The sequence below is a fragment of the Megalops cyprinoides genome, chromosome 4 (genome assembly GCF_013368585.1).
Source record: "Megalops cyprinoides isolate fMegCyp1 chromosome 4, fMegCyp1.pri, whole genome shotgun sequence".
Classification (NCBI taxonomy): Eukaryota; Metazoa; Chordata; class Actinopteri; order Elopiformes; family Megalopidae; genus Megalops; species Megalops cyprinoides.
In genome coordinates this window covers 28,140,035-28,158,381 of record NC_050586.1, presented here as the reverse complement: position 1 = coordinate 28,158,381, position 18,347 = coordinate 28,140,035, and the positions used below count along the sequence as shown (strand labels likewise).

Sequence of the window (18,347 nt, the reverse complement as noted above, 5' to 3'; positions counted from 1 at the left end):
CAAAATAGCCCCCACGGTTCTGGGATTTACCTGTCCATTAGGGTCCAGCGATATTTGTTAGCTGTGGTGTACCACAAGGATCTGTACTGAGACCCTTGCTCTTTTCCATGCCAACACTAGGAGCTATTCAGTTAACCCTAGGGAAGAGGTACAGCTTAAAGGCCCATCTTAAAAACATAAAAGCCTAGGTCAGGGGTCTCCAACACGTCGCTTGCGAGCTACCGGTAGCTCGCTGCCTGTTTCTGAGTAGCTCGCCAAAATGTTCAAAGATTATGTACAAAAAAATCTGACAACAAAGAAATGCACCCTGGAAACCTCTTCCCATTTCAATCCAATCAAATGCACAGATGTCCCACCCTCCTCCAACACAAAATGATATCAGCTGTCAATCAAATAAGTTAGGCTACTCAGGTAGCTACTGAGCTAAAGCAAGGAGTTCGGTGGTGTTAGCAAGCCAGTTTAGCTTATAAAATAGCCAGATTTATGATGAACAAGGAAAGTGGCCAAGCCAAAAAAAAAAACATGCTATTTCCATGAGGAATGGGAATGCGAGTCCCCCCCCCCCACGAATGTGAAGGACAAGTGTGTGTGCCTCATCTGCGGTACCAGCGTTTCAGTCAGTAAAAGATGCAACTTTCAGCGCCACTTTAGGGACATTCTAAAGCTCTTAAAAGGCTTAACGTGCTTAATGGTCCAAAACAGCGATCAATGATCACAAAATTTGTCTGACATCTCACGTCACAAACACGTAGTAATGTTTTCTATGACTTTGATGTGAATTTAAGATGTTTTGATATATTATGTGAGTCTGACAGAGTGTTGTCAGTATGGTTGAGCTCTGACTACCATACCAACGAGCCTGGCTCTTTGGCGTCGCGTTCAAAGCTGCAGTTTGGTGTCCCGTAGACCGGGGTTCAAGGCTGGGTGGAGTGGCTGTTCTCGCCCTTCGCTACAGTGAGCTTGACACATTGAAATCTGATACAGAGTGTACATCAGATATATGAATTTAAGATGCTTTTGATCCAAAATGTGAGGTTTGGATAGTGACATTTGATACATGTATAATATATGTATCAAGTATGTTAGTGGGACATTCTCCTGATCATATATCCTTAGGCACTGTAATGCTGACATTGCATAAATAAGTAGCAAGTGCATAGGCCCAGGTTCATATAAGGATCTGTGTAAAGGAAACTCCAGTTAATCTATTAAGCAGCTTTGGGGTATTGGGAACATAGATAAGAAACATTAAGCTTTGCTCTTGCTGTTAAATGACCATTACGCCAATAAAAATGTCCAAAAATGTGTGTTAATATGTACTTGCGTATTAGTATTTTATTGTGTGGAAAAAAGGGTCATCATGAGTAAATTTTGCAGTATTTTAATAGCGGGTAAAATAAATAGTGTTAGTAAATGGAATACGGGAATTAAGACTGGACAGTTAAGAATCTGTTTTTTCTTCTCAGCATAAGACCATCTGTCATAAATTTGATTTGGCTGGTAAAATTAGCTTTTCAGTCTTGGTTAAGATTACAGTCATAAAGGCAAAGACTAAGAGTGCAGTTATTGGCTTCTCAGTAAGGAGTAAAATGATTACTAGTTAGGCACATAACTGCAGGATATGAGGCATGCATGCAAGACCTTTGACCAGAAAAGCATGTCGGGTGCATGAAACATCCAGAATGGAGATGGGATCGATGTACCACAGGTAACATAGGCAGTAGAACAAAGGCAAAAGCCCATTTGAGCTGGAGAGTGTGTCATAAGAACTGATCAACATAACTGGCCTGGTAATACAAATACTATACATACAAAAATATACACCTACAAACACCAAAGTGCAATTTAAAAAAAGATATAAGTAGGATATAATCAAAAGTATATCACAACCCACAACAGATCACAAGAAAAATAATGTACACATTTTAAAATGAAGAGCATTAATGCATAACAAATGAAAAAAACGTTAAAAGTCAGACAATCCCAGTCTGTGAGGTAGGCCTTGGCCCAGCTACTGTTTTCCATCATCGTCCCCCAGTGGTGGAATGAACTCCCCACCCTCCTGAGAACAACTCCTTCACTCCAACCCTTCAGACATAGGCTGAAGACACACCTCTTCAGACTCTACCTGGACTGACACCCTTGCCATTCTGATCTTGTAATTTTGACCTTTCAAATCTAAGGTTCTTGGCTTGTACTTGTAGCCCTATCTCTTACCTTGTATTTGTAGCACGTTTTTGCCTAGGTAGTATAGCGGTACTTTATTGTCCCAGTGATTGTATTCGATATATTTAACCTTACCTTATGTAACAACATCACGTAAAATCAGGAAAGAGCAATAAGGTCTGTCGATAAGATCTTGCCTCTTTTCTATCGAGAGTGTGCGGTAGTCAGCCTTCAGTCTATTTTTTTTTAAGTGCAGCGTCACATAAAATCAGGATCCCCCCACCCGACACACACACACGAACACTCAAACACACAGAATCAAGCCGCTCCCACAAAAACGAAAGATTAACGTGACATCTCACAATAATTTGCGCAGTCAAACTAGTTCTCGTAATATTCACTACGTGAAAGGAACTTCCCTTCTCCGGTAGAGAAATCCACTGAAGAGAAAATGGGTAAAGTAACATATCGAAGTAATCACTACATCTTAAAAGCATCTATCTATATACTTAATTATCTATGTATAAACGGTAGTTACAGAAATATATTTCGGTATTTAATGCAACCTAAAATGAACGTAAAAGAAAGTGAAAGTAAAAACATAAAAAAGAAAAACTAAAGTAAACATTTATTTAAAAAAGAAAAATCTTTGCTCTGAACTTATATAAGACAGCGGTAAGTAATCAATCGAAAATTTAAAAACTTAATCGAAAAGGGCTTAACAACCACGCATAAAGCGTTTGGTCCTGCGCTTCGTCAGGTTCGCAAAACAATAAGTGCTTAAGGTTTAAATACGAGCATGCAGAGGTGTCGCTAACCATTTTTAAATAATTAAAAGAAAAATTAAGATATATTGATTCAAGAAGCTCTGGCGTCTTTTCTGTCGGGTGTGATTCTTACATTTTGGATTAATTACTGATTTGCTTTTTTATTCATATAATTCATTATTACGTCTCGAATAACGCACCTTTCGTGCTTTTCACTGTTGTTCCTTCGAATTTAATGCCAAGGAACTTTTTATTATTATTATTATTTCGGGGACATATGAGCCATTGAGGAAGTGCCAAGGCTCTACCACAACGTTGTAGCGCACCAGCCTGAGAAATGACGAGGCTGAAGTTGGCGACATATTCAAACACTTTCTTCTTATTCAAATGCATTCTTCTCAATATCACATTCCATTTGTTTATTTCCTGTGATTAAAAAATCACTTCTGGCTGTTGTGGTGTTGCAATTTTTACATTTATTGGAACTTTACAACACTTTCAAGTGCAACAACATCACATAAAATCAGGAAAGAGCAATAAGGTCTTTGAATAAGATCTTTATTAATATCTTAATAAGGCCTCTTTTTGTCGAGAATGTGCGGTAATAGCCTAAGCTTTCAGTTCAGTTTTTTTTTTTTTTAACTAATTTTAAAGTGCAGCATCACATAAAATCAGGACCACGCTGAAATCAGTCCCCGGAATCTGGGCGTAACGACGCAAACACTTTACTGTTTTTGCGCCAATGTACTGAAAACCTTGCACCAGGACACTGTCTGAATACAAGGAGAACTTACGGGTGCGCTGATGCATTGAAATACTAATCTGTATTTGCTGTGTGTGGATTGTATTTATTTCATAGTAAGACTGTATTTGATAAATGTGATTTATGAATTCATTGCGTTGTATTAGCCTATGTTTAGCCTATGTGAAAGTTGACGTATGATTTGGTTGTGTTGTATCATGTTTTCTTTTGTTTTAGCACATAATATAAATTTATTTTGGATAAAATGGATTGTCTTTTCCAGTGAAAATGGTTCAGCATTTAAGATGCCCATTTACTATTTGTCTGTTGTTGGCAGTAGGTTGTGGTGAAAGGTGATGGGTAGTTCAATAAGAGAGTCTGACGGTTATATGAAGTTGACCTATTCGAGTTTGTTAGGTTGTCTGTTCATTTGCGTATAGTTGGCGTAGCAGCAATATGTAAATACTTGCCTTAGGTTGCACCAATCATTTCCTGCTCCTCCGCAACAAAATCCACTTCATCTCCCATCTCTCTAACACGCGCGCACACATTTTGCTTTTCTTCAAGAAACGAAAAGTCATTTAATTCAATAGTATTTATTTATTTTAATAGCAGCTTTCATACAACATAGTAGCACAACACTGTACAGGCATAACAAAAAGAAACAAAATAAGACAAAAGTGTATAAGATTAGAATAAGATTTATAAGTTTAATAATAAGATTTACTGAAAAAAAAAAAACAGAGGAGTATCAATAATTAAGAAATAAATGTAACCAATGCACCAATATAATGTCCATAAAATGTTAGTAAAGGCAAGGTAAAAATAACAATAAGTAAATTTACGTAAATCAAACAGAAGCAGGTGATTGAAATGCTATTATAAACAAGTGTGTTGTGAGCTGTAATTGAAGAACTGGAGCTGCAGGGCACACAATCACCTTGAGTAACAAACATTCCTCTCTCAGTAATATACACAGGGATCATACAGACATGAAATTCAAGGCCTTTCAAGCACTTTTTCAAGCACCATTTCCCCATTTCAATGACTGAGCACAAAACCAGTATTTCAAATGTGTGTTGGTTCTCTAAAAGCATCACAGTGTGTTTATATGAAAATAGTTCTAACACTATACCATATTTTCTTGGTATTCTTTTTTCTATTGCACCTTATCAAATTCTCTAATTCTCAACCTTCAGCTAGCACAACTCCAACCTGAAATAAGTTTACAATCTTTTTTATTCAGAAAGGTCAATCAAGTGTGATTCAAATCCCCCAAAGAACCCAAAAAATGTCCTTAACTATTAGACAAAAAAAGTTGACAGTTTATTAAAAACTGTACATTTATGGACTTCGTTTAATGATATTTATGTGCTGGTGTTGAAACAATCATGAAAGCTGTAAAAGTAAAAACTAACTAAATGATGAAGAGTGCTCAGTTTCACTCTGCACTGGACATCAGTCATGCTGTTATCACTGTCTCTGCATGCTATTTTTGTCATAATGATCTCAACATTTCTTTAAAGTAGTTCAAAAATGCTTCATATATAGCAGAAGACAGGCAATCAGTAAACCGAGAATGAGCTGCTTTTAATACTTGAAAAGAGAACCCACAAATTGTATTGTTATTCTCATAATTTGATAAAAACTCGTTGACTTGCCAATCTAATGGTGTTATTGTAGCTATGAATAGTCTCTTTAAGGATCTCATAATGTACGTGTGACTTTGTAGTTCTTCATTTTCATTCTACTTTTCTAGTTACATTTTAACTCACAGGTTATTCCACAATATTCTATAGCTTTAACCAAAGTGACAATGTCCAGAGCGATGTTTTGACATGCCTATTGAAACCATCCAACAGCTCATCTGATAACCAATTTGGTTTGTTTGCAAAGGATTCAGGCCTAGTTGTGTAATCTGAAAATCTAACTGCAGCTAAGGAAAAATTTGAAAATAGGGTCATAATTACTCAATATTTTTGTTTATTTCCGTAAAAATAAATATCATGAATCTTCATTGTGAGCGTGTTAAGTTAGTAACTAATAAAGATGATGTGAAAATATGTACAATGCGATCACAGGGCAAACTAGTACCTGCAATCAAAAAATAAAAGAATTCTTAAATATTTTTGAGCACGCCAAACCGACTGCTCATACTGATGAAGCATCAACATTTGTTCATTTAAACAGTTGGATACTCCTTTCATTTTTGTAGAGTACAAGTAGCTTACACTGTAGTGCCATTATATTCCTTGGATGTGCTGTTTTAAAAGTGTAGAGCATCATTATTGTTATCCAATCTTTTGCAAGGAGCACAAAAGGTGCAAATGCTTGAACTCTGGAGAGAAAGTGCACAGAATTAATGCTGTATTTTTATTTGTGTGTATGCAAACAGTGCTGTAAAATCAATCAAATGTAAAGGTTAATCTTTACATTTAATGCCAAATACATTTTATGTTGCAGAGACCAGTGTCTTCCCCTTCATACTCATACTCTCATTGGTGCTTCTTGCTGAGTGCCCAGGTAAGCAGCAGATGTTGAATATCTCTGTGTAAACACATGCCCCACTTAGGATTTTTTTTTTTAGGATTTTTAGAATTTGTGCTACCAGAACCAATTCTCCCTGATTAACAGTTTATACCTCCTGTTAATCCTCTGCCATTGATATCCCTCTGTGCCACCCTATAGTGCTTCCTACTGTAGGTGCTCATGCCACCTGTATACTATCACTGACTCTCTGAGCACAGAAAAACCCACAGTTCTAATTGGCTGTAGTTAACCTCTATGTGTTCTGCAGTACACATGCTGAAGGTGTCTCTTGTCCCGTTTACAGTGCTCTACCCAATGTACTCCAAGATGTTGATGTCTTTCCCTACCACAGTTCCCATGATTCTCTCTACTGCAGATGGCCTTGGTTTCATTTACAGGGCCTCCATTCTCTCTGCTGATGTTATTTCCAGTCTACAATGCAGTGTTCTCTGTTGTTTCTGTGTGACAGAATCAGTGAACAACTGGGGTGCACTGAAGTGTGCAGTGTGTGAGAAGTCCCCAGATGATCTGAAGAGGATTTATATGTTGAACTTCAAGGAACCAGTGTGGGAGAGAAATAGCACTCAGAAAACCCTCCCAGAATGCTACACAGCCTCCCTGAAGCCCAACATGCCTTGCCAGCATAATGCAAGCATTGTCTTTCCCACTGAATACGCTAGGAAATTTGACTTTGAAGGAAAGAAGCACCTCTGTACTGAAGTTGGTGAGTATTGCAATGGTCACATCTGTGTAGCAGTGCTCTTCATTGCTGCATTTTTTCTGGTCTTATCCAAGCAATTTCTTAAAATATGTGTTTGTACACAATTTTAATAACACAAATAAAACTTCCTCCAGCCACTGACTGCTCAATGCTGAACCTGCCCCAGCACCTGCCCCCTGATCAACATCAGAGTGAGTGATCTTTGTGTGCTGCAGAATCAGTTCCTCATGCCGCAGGGTCTCATATGATCTCTATCAAGCGTAAAGGTAACCACAGAAGTGCCTTGTGTGGTATTTCAACTTGAAACCTTTTGGATACAAGTCTTATTTCACAAAGAACCACACCACACTGCTACTGAAAAGGACAATGTTGTAATAATTGGCCTTTACTTGAAATGGCCAATAGAAACTCAGACATCTACATTTCCCTGTTTGTATAGGAAAAGCATCAACTACTGCACCCACCACAACACCACCACCCCCAGGTGAGCTTCCGTCGTCCGTTCTCTACTTACTCAGTAGAGAGAAGCCAAAAATGGCTGCTTATGCTGATCATATTTACAACTCACTGAACTGATCAATTTCATATTTCCATCTTCAGGTTCAATAGGTATCATCATTGGACTGATTATTGGAGGTAAAATCAAGTTCATTATGGTTAATTCTGTTGCACATGAAACAAAAATCATTACCGCTGCTGCTACTGCTACTGTTAACGCTGCTGTGACTGCTGCTGCTGCTGTCATTACTATGGTGTGCTCCCTGCTCACTGCTACCTCTGCTAATGTTATTACTGCCACTGTTACAACTGCTCCTACTGCTGCTGCTGTTTCCATCTCCTTTAGGTTCAAACATGAAAAACACTGGATGGGTGTTTGCCATTGTTGCAGGTTAATTCACTACAGCTACATGTGTTACTCATGAAACACGTACTGCTGCTTCTGATACTGATAACCAGACACTACTACTTCTGATTCTGATGCTGCTGTTCACATCATCTTTACTGCTGCTGTTATTACAGTAGAACGTCAAAGATCTGAACCTCAGAGTTACTAATGCCTCAGTCAACAGAATGGGTATGAAACTGGAAATATGCAATGAACATGGAAAATGTACAGCTGACAGCTAAGATTGAAATAATAACAAAACTACACAGGACAGACAGGACATAGCACCTTAGCAAACGAGTGTAACACAGAATCCACTGCTTCTGATATCAGAAAGATCCAGCATAAAATCAAGCAGTTCGTGATCAAGGCTAGGGACAGGCAAGCACTGAGGAGTAGATGTGTTGGTCGAAAAGCTGGGGATGAGAACTTTGACAAAGCAATGCTATTGTGGTTCTTTCAGCTAAGTAACAAAGTTGGCCCAGTTGTCACAGAAAAGTCTTAGTATGTGACAGTGTACTCAGGCAGAATGGGACATTTTAAAGCTAGCAGTGGTTGGCTACAAAGGTTTGAAGACTGTTTAGGAGAAATTTAGCCTAATTTGACTGGATCTAGTGATGTTAGTTAGACTACATTATGGGTACATTATGGGTAATGAGACTGTAAATAGTAAATTATTTATTATTCATGGAAAATGACTTTTATTCAAATAAATATAAATGTGTATAAATTTGGTACATTTTTTGGTGTTAATCAGACTTAATTTTTCAGATCTCCAAGGTTCTACTACAATATCACTGTTACTGCTACTGCTGCTGTGTCTACATATATTTTTATTACCTGAGAGGAGATAATGACTGGCCCGTTCTTATAATAATGGTACTTTTCCCTCCTCCACTTATGTTAGTTCTTGATATTTAGATAATTGTGTCCACTATAAGGACAGAAGGACATGTTTGTTTAGAAATTTCTGGCCAGTGGGAAACTAAAGTTCTTTTTACTCAGGATTCAAACCAATCCAGCTCCTGAATGTCAGCCTACTTAGTTTCCTTACTAATCATACATACATTTCACATGTCATGTAAAAATGTTTCACAATACAAATGTGTTCATTCATTGATTTCTTATCCTTCCCCAGGGGTGGCAGTGTTGATTGTTGCTGCTGTTGGAGTTTGGATTTTCAAACAACGCAAGTATGTAACCTCTGGATTAAAAAATCTGTGTTTTTCAATTGCAATACATGCATATATTCAGTCACACAATGCAGAAAGAAATTTATTCAAATGAAATCATTTGAATTTCTTTACAAAACAGTGACTTCGCACAATGTTCAATTATAGACTAATAGTGGAGGAAAAGGGCAAGCTTCTGCACATTCTTAATTTGCCTGATTTCATCTTTCTATGAGTCTCTTCCTCTTTTTTCTCTGTTCTCTGTCTCCTCCAAATCCTCCTCTTTTCTCTTCCCTCCTCATTTTCCTGCTCTCTGTATCCCCTCATCCTGTCTTTCTATCCTCCTCTCTCTGGGCCTTTGCACTTTCGTGTGTGAATGAGCTCATACAGTGTGCTGGTTGTGGTGATAATGCTGTTAAAGTTACTTTCTGTGTTTCCTCCCCAGTGGACACGGTGGACAGAATAATGTAATTTAAATTGAAACAACATTACTACCTGGTAAGGAAGCCAGAACACCTACAGTACCCGCGGGCAATTTTCGTCCGGATCTCTTCAACATCCCCCACGCTGACGATGTGTGCCTTGCAAGCAAGCCAGAAAAAGCGGACCTCCAGCGATGGATCTGGATGCTGCATCTGTTTCCCCTGGCCTGTACACTGTGCTGTCCAGGAAACCCAGTGGAAACCTATGATCCGACGATGGTCAGGCAGCGGATCTCCCCTGTGCATCTCAGTCTCCTGTGACAAGCACAGAAGCTTCTGGTGGAAGACTGTGGCCTCTCCAGCGGGCCTATAACGAATGAGCTGCCACCCCCTCAGATCTAATACACCCACTACATACTATGCATAAACCCTTCACTCCAGGGTTCCAGTTGTAACACGTCCAAAAGGAATACACCATAAACACAGCATATACAATGGGGAATAATTAGAGAGCCACGGTCCATGACCCTTTAACTGATTAAAACATGGGCAGTCACTGGGCTCACCACACATCCACTTCACACCGCCACCATGGCATGAATGTCCACAGCAGTGGAACACACCAACAAATGTTTGCTTTAATGAAACAAATGTCTGTTGCCCCACAGGGGCTAAATTTTGTAAATAAGCTGTATTGTGAAGGCTGAACATTCACTAAGAATGTTACAGTACAACGGCTAGTTCCAAACCTGGAGTGAAAAACGAGACAAACATGTTTGTTATTGGAATGCTTTATGTTGTTTCAATAAATTTTGTATTTTTGATTATTAATAGCCGAACGTGCCATTTATTCTTGTCCGTCAGCAGATCGTACCTCAGTTTGAGAAAACCCCTGCCTGAAGTGTAGTATTATGCAGTCCATCGCAGAAATGTAAATTGATCAAGAATGAAGAACGGATTTGGAATTTCTCATAACAACGGATTGTAAGGACATTTAGGTCTATGCACCAATTGTCACTTTGTATAATTGTCAGATCATTTAAAATATTTTGGCAATAGTTCCAGAAAAGGGCAGCACGTCCCATATGGTCTAGCGGTTAGGATTCCTGGTTTTCACCCAGGCGGCCCGGGTTCGACTCCCGGTATGGGAAGAGAGTTTTATGACGACTGGGACAGCTCCCCGTGACCCGGTTTGCTGAGTTGTCGCTCGTATACTCATGCGGGTTGTAGAATGCGGGATTTCACAGTAAATAGCCAGTTTATTTAAGAAAACAAAAACTAACTGGCTGAGAAATTTGATAATGATGCTAAAAGAACAGAATTAATGCGTCCTTGCGATAAGCTAGTTTGCTGGTATTGTAACGTTTCACAAGTGGAACCCACGATCCTTAAAAACGAAAAATAAAACTATTAAAAACCTCCAACTGTAAGTCGTAAATTGTCTTTCCCAAGATACTGTTAGGATTGTCTACAATCTCTCTGTAGGCTACAGATACAGATTTCACGTTAAATGAGTTCTTTCTGCATTTAATTGTAGGTGTGGCAAAGCTACACACTTAATGTTTGAAATGAAATGTTTGCACAGTTTTAAAGACAGAATAGTATAATTTACGTTATTCATAGTTTTTATTTTCCCCTCGTTTATTTGAGGAAAAAGTACTAAATCGATTGTATGGAAACATAACAGATAAAAGACACAACTGAAAAAGGATAATCACAAAATAGAGTTTAATGTTGCAGTCTGGTCCACTCTTGCACCATATAACGTGAACGACGTTGAACGGCTGTATAGAATATTGACAGCTAAGGTTCGACTCATGAATAAACGTCATAAATGGCTTTTCGTTGTACTCCTGTGTTGTCACTGGCACCATTGGCCTACCTCACAAGGTAAGATAAATTTAACTTCTCACCAGCAAATGACAACGGACATGTTCGAGATATACACATTTTTCTGTTTACCTTTTTATAGTCTAGTTTAGAGGTTTCGGCTGGTTTTTGCGACACAGTGAATGGAATAAACGATTAAAGCATGGCGATCCAGAGCTTCTGCCCGGTTTATACGTGAGTGAATTTCTTACTAAAACTACCGAGGGTTAACGAGAGCGGTCTCTGACAGGGACTGTAGTCAGTCGCCAGCTTAGTTGTCAAATAAACCAACTCGAAAGATAAAGTTTCATGAGAACTACTGTGCTGATTTTTTTCGGGGTATTAAGAGGAGCAGTCGTAGAAGGGAAATAGTAATGACTGGATTGGTAGTATGAGTGGGAAAAGTGGAAGGTAGAGGAGTCTATGGATAGCTGTAGTTAAGTAGGCCGGGTTTGCGTAAAACATACACATACATATTGCTGTATAATGACAAATACACATAGCGTTAGGTATAGTATTGTACATGATTACTAATGCTAATTCGTATGCTTAAACTATATTTGTACACTTAATTTACAACATAGAGTTGAACAGAAGTGTGGAAATGGCAGGTATTTTGTATTTATTTGTAGAAACCCTTATGAAAATGAAATATATTGTAATATATAATTTTAAAAATATGCTGTTCCAAAAATATATTTAAAATGTATCATTTGCAATGGCAGAAATATATCACATATTATTTTTTGAATGGGAAGAGTAGGGGAGTGACACAGATGTTTGTTGTGGATATGTATAGTTTTAGTGTTGAATTGTTGAAAATTACACCAGGTGTACCTGTTATTTTGCATATATTTAACTCCCTATGGCTGATCTCGTTAATACTCATCTTGCAAGAGCTATTATCATTTAAAATGCATAACAGCCGGGGGTTCCCTCAGTTTCGAGACATTGCCTCTTTTTAGCAGATTGTGCACTTACCCAGATGAGGCAAGAGATGGCACTGTTTGACCTTTTCTGTTTCTGGGCGCTAGTATCACGTCACATCTGTTACCATTTCTAAAGTACTTTCAGTGTAGTCCGTGTGAATATTAGTGCACTGTGTGTACTACCTGAATAGTGCTTTTCCTGTTCTACTACCAGTACCAAAATGTGGTGCTTGAAAACATTTATGCCTGTGTTTCCATGTTTGAGGTACCTGCCAAACCCTAATGTAGTGGGTGACATACGTGCCTACGTATCTATATTTTAGATGTGATAGAATGTTCAGTTCTCCAGTGTTTGTAACAATGGCCTGAATGGAATATTGGGGATATGTCTAATTATTCCTACACTGTTGCCATTATAACACACCACACCAATATGAAAGATCCATTAGGAAATAAATGTGGAATCCTGACTATTCCATGTAGAATCCTCAACATTCCATTCAGGCCATTTTGACAAACAATGGAGGGCTGAACATTCTATTCTATTCCCACTGTGTAGTCTGTCATTGTGAATCAAATCCATGTGATGCGGTCCAGAAGCCTCCATTTTATGTGAAATAATTTGTTTGATATGTTAAATGAGCATATGACACCTTAGAATTAGAGGTTTCTGACACCTACACAATATGTTATATATTTGCAGTATCTTCATGTCAGAACACAATTGCTGAACTCATTGTCAATTGTAACATGAGTGCCAGGTCTTTGAAAATCTCCATCGCAGCTTTCTTATTCTAGTATCATAGGTGCCATCATAGGAAATGCTTTACAAAAGACTACCGAGATGTGATGGACAAAAGCCTTAAAGCTGTCACTGTATTCTGTCTGAACTTAAAGAGCTCATTCACCTTCTTCAAATAGATTGATATCTATAGATTTACAGTAGGTCATTAAAATGTGTCTCCTCTCTCTGTGAAACTAAAGCTTATTTGGTGTACCTTTATTCACATTAATTGCATTTTAAGTTTTTTTTTCTGGTTGGTCCATCACTGTTTGGTCCCTACCCTCATGGTCCAGAGGGAAGAGTGCCCCCTTCTGGCTCTACTTTTTACCTCCCACCCCACCCACCCACCTCCACCCTCACCCACCCACCTCCCCCTCAGAACTGAGAGGAAAATCAAAACTTTGAAGACTATATATAAATGTCCTGTATTGCAGGCCTGGCTATGTTTCACCCAATGTGGCACAGAGACCTTACAAAACCGTAGAGCTGTTGAGGAAGACAGGGAGAGGATCTCCACCCACAGAAAGGACGAGCTATATGACAGCATACACAGGTAAGTGTCCCATTGCTGCTGCACTGATGAACTGTCTCCACCAGATGGCGTGTGTCAGTGGCTGCATATGCCTGTCTGTATAAGAGCTCATGGCATTCATTTGTAAAATGATACATTTTTCTGCCTCCATGCACAATAGTTTCTTAATAATGCTCAAAATCATACCATTGTATATAAAGCAGGTTCACAGTAGGTTTGGTTTGACTTTTTTAGAAGCTACTGACACAAATAAAAATATTATAGCCATTTACAACACTGGGGAAGCAAATGAAAGACTTGGGACTATAGAAACCTTAACTACTTACCTTCAGGCAATGCTAGAGTGAAGCACAACTCTCTTTTTTTCCCCTGTGAATACTTGTAATCAAAAGACAGATACTTGTGCCATCTGTCTAAAGACAATGGAAGAGGTATAGAATTATAGGGCAGTATTACTCCGTCAAAGAAAGTAATCAGTCACATGTGGATAATTTGAGAATTACAAACGATAGCTACCTGTAAGAACCGACGCACCAATGAATTTGACAAAAATCAAGGTTTTGTCAGGTGAGAAGATTGATTCAGTGTGATGAAGCACATGGCTTATTGTGTCCTTATCTATGTCTGCTCAGGGTACATGGGATGGTTCTCCCTGGGGCTTACTGTCGAGACTTTACCACATGCGCTTTAATTTTAGCCTTACTGGGGTTTATGATTAGGATGCTGTGGGACTGTGAGTTAAACTGCAGTTTCTCTTCTGCCAATGAAGAGGCCTACCGCAGGTGGGAGCTGTCCAAGCGAGAGCCAATCAGACCACGTGACAACCTGAGGGTGGGCGGCTCCAAGTTTGATGCCACCACCTCCTACCAGGATGACTTCGGCCTGAAGAGCTTCACAGGCGTGCCATCGACCTACTACAAGGTGCCCGAGAGCCAGCCTGTCAAGGGGGCGTCTGCCTATGAGATGGGGTACACCCCACCCGCGGTGCAGCAGCGCCAGCCATCTGGCCAGCAGAGGGTCCCCTACAAGCTCAACAGCGTCCCCTTCAGCGGGGACTCCAGCTATGCTCACACTTACAGGATCCCGCAGGCGGAGTGGGTCCGGCCCAAGGCCAGCGGGGAGAGCGCCCTGAGATTCTTTGGGGACTCCCCGCAGAGCAAGAGCGAGTTACCGTCCCGGCCAGAGCCTCCCGAGCGCCAGCAGAAGCAGATCGCCGGGTACAGCCAGCCCAAGGGCGAGATGCACTTCATCACCTCTTACAACTGGGACTTCCGGGCGTGGGAGATCGAGAAGCGCGTGCCCATCCGGCCACGCGACCAGATCACCAAGCCCACCGGGCCCTTCATGCACACCACCAGCTACCTCGCTGAGTACACGCCCAAAATGAACGTGCCCACCCAGAGTCAGAGGCCCTCCCGCAGGTGATGAGTCTCCACGGAGACCCACAACAGTAAGCACACTAGGTACCTCACCGTGGAATTACAGCATTACACTATGTGGATCCTTGTCATTTATCTGGCGGCTATGTTTGAGGAAGCTTGGCACAGAAATGTGGACTTACGCTGTAATTTAACATGTGATGAGCGTCTCTCTTCTAGTAAATTTTGCCTTGAATTCTATTGTCTGTTTATTTATTCATTTGATTCCTGTATCTGTGAGCTCAGGTATTTTGATAGAGTGCAAATAAAATGCATTTACAACAATCACTTGTTTTCTTGCTTACTTCTTGCAAGAACAATGGGGCTTAACAGAATGCAGAAAATGCATTAGGCTCATTTAAAATGCTTGACAGCCTGGGGTGCCCTCAGGTTCGAGAGGCATCACCTCCTCTTGGCAGATTGTGCATTTACCCATATGATCCAATAGATGGCACTGTTTTACCTTTTCTGTTTCTGGGTGCCAGTATCTGTTACCATTTCTAAAGTGCTTTCAGTGTAGTCAGTTTGAATTAAGATTTTGAAAACATGAAGAGCCACTGAGGAGACAGAGGAAATCATTCCTCCTTTTAGGGATCTCCTTTAATGTTAAACATTTACATGATGCTATGTATGCTTCTTATTAATACTGCATGATGCAAATTGCAAAAGTTGACAGTTTTTTTAATAAGTCAAATTTCTTTAATAACTCCCCTTATACCACAGAATATTCTCTCCACAACCCTAAATAAATCAGTAAAGAGAAAGCCTCCAACTTTTACATTAGTTTCATTCATCTCAGAGTTTTTTTAAAAGCTTGGACCTACATTTTCGTCAAGTTCAATTTTTGAAGTTTAACTTTTTTTCCCCCAAAGATTGCAAAGGTACAACTGCAGCACTCGGAACTCTGTGACTTATTCCCTTATTCCAGAACCTTCCATCCAGGGCAAAACATTCCACTGGTCACCCAAGTGAAGGCCAACCCAGATGGACCAGCTTTGCTTGTACAGCTCCACTGAAATGCGGAGGCGGTGTAAACATAAACAGCAGTCAGCAGCTGTGCAGTCCGCCTGCTTACCAAGTACCACATTCACTAAACAATGGCCAGAGAGACAGCCACGTTTTGGCAGCGAAACAGAGAGTCCTGAATGCACTGCTCTTCCACATGTGTTTATTTCTCATTGCTTCAAATATTTACACGGGGCCTGAAAACTTTCCATCCTGTCTGTGTTATCAGAAACGACCGCCCACGCACACACAAAAGCTTGTCGTCGAGGAGGTCCATGAGAAAATGTGACTTTGCAGTGAAGCGAGATGTGACTTTACAGCATCAGGCAGAAAAGAGCACATGTGTAGATCTGCCCCTCCATCTTCATTGTACAGTGTAAAAATAATGTGCTGGCAGACTGGCCACATGATAAAACTCCTGAAGGCAAACACCTCCAGAAACAGCCTACTTCTTGAGGGTAACTTATGATTTAGCCAAACCACCCCGTAGCCTTCTCCAGCTTTGTATCTGAAGCTAACTTGTTCTAGGCCTGGTTTTCCCAAAAGGTCTCCTAGCTAAACACTAACCAATCCCAGAAAACACTTGTTCTGGGATGGGTTAGCGCTTAGGAGACCCTTTGGGGAACCAGGTTGCAGTCAGAAAGAGTGATGAGCCAGTAGGGGGGGCAATCCTACCAAGTAATTCTGATGCCCCCATACAGTGATAGGGGCACTTTGCTTTAGAGCTTGCCATTTTTTTCAGATTAGACTTTAAAGCAAGGCCTTGACTCGCCATACTCATTACAGACTCCAGTGGCATTTATTGAAAGACTAGGGGTGTTAACCCCTGAGTCCTGCTCAAATTCCCAAGCATCTTCTTTACATTTGGCCACCTAATGATCCTCTCTACGGCAGGATTGGGTGCATCTGATAACCTGCAATTTTTCAAGTATCACCTAAAAAAATGCTTTCAAACCCATTTTTTGCAACTTCTGTTGTTACCATAGGCAGATTGATTCAGATTCAGTGCAGAGACTGGCTCCAAAGCTTTGGTTTGGGTGCAGGGGAGAGGAGTGGAGAGGAGAATTACTCATGTGCTGTTTGATTGGGGGCAAAAAATTAGGAGGAAATGCAGAGTCCTGTGAAAGCAAACAAGTTTCCCCGGTAACGGAAAAAAGAACAGCAAACAAAGGGTTTGTAATGTCCAAAGGAGACGAAGAATAATTGTGGGTTTTTTTTTTCTTCCTAAGTACCTCCTCGGAGTGTTACCGTAACGACTGCAGAAATATTCCGGAATATAAAGTGAGCGCTTCAGATGAGTCACCTGGAACTCCCCCATCCACCCACCAAACCCAGGCCATTCCTGTGAGCCTATGATCTTGTCACTTTCTGCATGCTGCGAGGCTTCATTTATGCGCTATCACGGTCAGAAATACTGTCAGGTCCAGCGCTACATAATCGGGGTCCTGGAGCGCCGCGGTGGCTGCCAGCAGCTAGGCACTTACGTAACCACCTGATTCAGCTAATCACTCTGCTTGTTCTCAGGCATTCAACTAGACCTGGGCAGGCACTGCCCTGACCTGAACTGTTGCCCGCGATTGAGCAGAAAACCTCGGCTGAATCACTTCAGCCTACCTCTCCCTCTCAGCCCTGACAGATTAGCATTTTTTAAAGAGAGCTGGCGTGCCCATCCGGGTCTGGAGTTGAGAATCTCCGTGGCGTTCAGTGTCGAGGTTGCTCAGAGTGACTGTGGCTTAACCAGCACTTAGGTTGTGATGCTACCTCAGATCCTCATCACTGCTACAACGTGCTTCTAATGATACAATTTCTTGAGGATGGTCTGCTCTGCTGCAGGCTGTGGCTGTTATAGAAACGGACACAAACATGGTTTCAGCAACCAGTGCAATGTGGAAGTCCTGCCAGAGCCGATTACACCGAAAAAAAGAAGAAAAAAACATCAACGCACATTTAACTCAAGTCCTTGACTTCAATTCATTTCTCTGAATATTTTCTCTCAACTAAACACATATGTGGCTGTGTTTACAGTAATTTCACTAGATGTTGGTTGTGGAGTCGTCCCAGGCATTCTGGGTAATCAGCACTTAAAAGTGAACACAAGTATCCAAATAGAAAACTGTTGACTTGGAACTGTCAGCATTAGTAAAATTAATTAAAATACTTATTAAATAAATAACTGCATTGGGAAAAGATTGCGTGGACTTTAGCAAGCTTGGTCTGTTTCTCGTGGCCTGTCATGCCTGGTTCAGAAAAAGCTCTAATTTCTTGTGCCAGGGTGTTTTTTTGTGAAACCAGCCTGACTAGGTCTGTTTCCCCAAGGCCACTCCAAAGAAATGGGCACCTGAAAAAAGGTCACTGGAGGTCAACAGCAATCTGCAGGCTTTTACTAATCAAACCAAACAAGCCAT

The 18,347-nt window shown here is 40.4% G+C and overlaps 1 non-coding gene across 1 annotated transcript; it reads left to right on the top strand.

Annotated features, from left to right (window-relative positions):
- Positions 1 to 10,484: 10,484 nt before the first annotated feature.
- On the top strand, positions 10,485 to 10,556 carry trnae-uuc. The gene has a single exon. It is a non-coding gene; the product is annotated as a tRNA-Glu (tRNA).
- Positions 10,557 to 18,347: the final 7,791 nt, after the last annotated feature.